The sequence below is a fragment of the Haemaphysalis longicornis genome, unplaced genomic scaffold (genome assembly GCF_048455015.1).
Source record: "Haemaphysalis longicornis isolate Haplotype H1 unplaced genomic scaffold, Haemaphysalis longicornis Haplotype H1 scaffold_3, whole genome shotgun sequence".
Taxonomy (NCBI): Eukaryota; Metazoa; Arthropoda; class Arachnida; order Ixodida; family Ixodidae; genus Haemaphysalis; species Haemaphysalis longicornis.
Window position 1 is genome coordinate 104,727,531 of NW_027526335.1, and position 2,936 is coordinate 104,730,466.

General features: G+C 46.2%; 1 non-coding gene across 1 annotated transcript; it reads left to right on the plus strand.

The window, feature by feature from the left end:
• The first annotated feature begins 2,066 nt into the window (after positions 1-2,066).
• On the plus strand, positions 2,067-2,137 carry Trnag-gcc (transfer RNA glycine (anticodon GCC)). Its single transcript has one exon. It is a non-coding gene; the product is annotated as a tRNA-Gly (tRNA).
• Positions 2,138-2,936: the final 799 nt, after the last annotated feature.

Here is a 2,936-nt window from a genome sequence, read left to right on the forward strand (position 1 = left end):
GCAGAGGCTCTTTGCAACGTTATAATGGCCCGCGCATAAGGAAAAGGCGTTGCCCCCGTCCTTCGATAGAACACATGTAATCCTTATCCCCAAAACAGATGATGAAACAAAATTGTTTTCCGCCGATGCATATAGACCAATTACGCTTGCAAATGTAGTGTATGAAGTATTTATGAAAGTTCTGGCAAAATGCTTACAATGCGTTATTCAGTCTCTTGTTGGCCAATACCAAACCTGCGGCATAAAAGATCGCTCAATCACGACAAACTTTCATGTGTTTCGGAGCCTTTTAGAAACCGTTTATTCGTGTGAAGGACGAGTTGCTATCTTGCAGTTAGATCTGGCTAAGGCCTTTGATCGTGTAACACACGATATCCTTTTTGCAGAACTCGAGCAGGTGAATGTCGGCTCGATTACTATAGAGGGGGTTAAGATGAGTTACACAAACAGCTTCACGAGCCTGATGGTAAATAAAAACGTTAGCCGAAGCTTTGAGGTTGCGTCGGGCGTGAAGCAGGGGTGTTCTTTAAGTGCCCTGCTGTTTGCTATTTACCTGGAACTATTTTGTGTGAAATTGTTAAAAAGTAATCAGATAAGAGGTTTTACGTTGCACGCAAGTGAGGTAAAGGTGATTTGCTGTGTTTCGGTCGTGTGCTGTGACAAAGAGATCGTCAGAGAGCGGTCCGAGTAACGACGGAATGTTGTGAGCAGACGGGAAGCGCTATCAATTGGAGCAAGTGCATAGGCACTTGGCATGGAGGCTGGGAGGGCACGCCAGAGGAATTTGCGAACGTCTACTGAAACAGCTTCTCCCGTCCCCCCCCCCCCCCCCTTTAGATACCTTGGTGTGCCATTACAATGGTACCAGAAACCCACGGAGTTCTGGTCTGAGGAAACTGAGAGAGCCCGGAGTGAAACACCAAAATTGGGGGGTCATGATATGTCAATATTTTCGCGCGCTTCTGCCTGTAATGTATTTTTGGTGGCTAAAATATGGTATGTGCTTCAGGTGTTGTGCATCTCAAGGGTCAACGTGCGAAAAATTCACAGGGTTTTTGCTGTGTTTATTTGGCCTCAGAATGGGAGCGCATGAGTCGTACGAATCTCTTTATTTCCGTTAAGAAAGGAGGTCTCGGACTGGTGCACCTATTTCTTAGTCAGGTTGTCTCTAGGTTTATTTTCCTAAGGGATCAGAGAGACCCTTTTCTACGAACAGTTATGCAGACGAGGTTGGTCAATTATTTGCCAGATTTTCTTGTGTCTTCAAGTGCACTAAAGCCAAGAGCCCCACGGGGCTACTGGCAGGAGGCCCTTATGGCCTTTTAGTTTCTGAAGGCGAAGTTTTCCTACGAACCTTGCTCTGGTACCTAGAAAGAAACTGCAAAACTGTACAAGGATGTGATCGATGTGGCATTACCGGTACCTATTTATCGCTCTTTATACCGTGCAGGGTCGGAGAAAGTCGTGTTAAGGAGAGTTAAACAAATGCCTGTGAAGTCAACAGTCAAAAGCTTCTTTTTTCAATTACATACCGGAACGCTACCCGTCAGTCCTTGGCTGCGGGAGAAAGGAATATTTGTAGCGGGGTCAGTAAATTGTCGACATTGCGGTAAACTGGAGACCATAGAACACATATTCTTGGACTGTTCTGACGCAGTGTTCTACTGGGACATTCTCCAGCGCACACTAAAGAAAGAACTGCCGGTATCATGGAATACGTTTCCTTCATACACGTAAAGATGGAGGCATGCCACTTGACATGTTTATGGCCTTGGCCTGCACAGTCTCTGGAAACCTCGTATGGCCGTGCGACATGCAGACCCGGATGCACGACGGGCAAGGGAATACTGTATTGAAAGCATTGCTTATATAAGAGAGGTAATGAAAATGCAAGACGAGCAACCTGACTGGGCTAACACCTTGGATAAACTAGTTAACCTGAAAGGCTTTTAACACGTGTTACCCATAGCAGCGGGAGGTTTTTTATCATTATGATGTGTTGAAGCATGGGTTATTTTTTGTTGTTTTTTTGTTCACTGTACCAAGCCTGTAATAAAGAAAAAAAAGCGTCGGTGGTTCAGTGGTAGAATACATGCCTGCCACGCAGGTGGGCGGGGTTCGATTCCCGGCCGACGCATTTGTTTTTATGTAGACTTTGTACGTATGTGTAGCAAGAAAGTCAGCGCTGCCCAGGTCCTTCTATAAGCGGGTCTTCTGTGTTCACGTGGAGCCATTGGTAGAAGAAATGCAAGTTTTTGTTTAGTTCCTTTTTTCTAAAGGCAAAGGGGACCGCTCGCGTCGTTAGGCCCGTGTCGCGGTCGCCGGCTATTGTTGAGCAGGCAACACACAGACGCTATTATGCTCCACTGCTTGCCATTGTTTTATTTCCTCGTCCCCCACATCACCCTCGTTAACGCGTCCGCAATTACTCAGCACCTATGGCCCTTGCTGAAAGGCATTCACACCTGCGCCCTGCCTCTCTACCCGTTCGCCCTGCTGCGCACTTTTCGTTCTAATCATGTCACGTACACATTAGAAAAGGCGCTATGTGCGACCGTGTACTTCACGTAGGACTGTATCGGCGGCGTTATTTTGGACCAAAAAACTCCATGGAGACAGAATCTTAGTGAGGGAAGCTCCGTCATCTACGCTGATTCAGGATACAGATATAGCGAATGAGCTGGAAGCTGCGCCTAAGATTGCAGTCCTCGGGATTATAAGAACAAAAACAAAACAACAACGCTGTATTTGAATAAAAGCGCTAACTCCACCACTTCTTCAAAATGGCCTCCGGTAAGTCTAAATACACCGACTGTACGACCATCGTGCCCAATTTCAGTGATATCGGCGAGTCTATTTAACAATATTTTGGTGGGCTATGGGTAATTGGGTTAAGTGAGCGTGACGGTAATTTGTATTTATTTTGTTTACGCTCC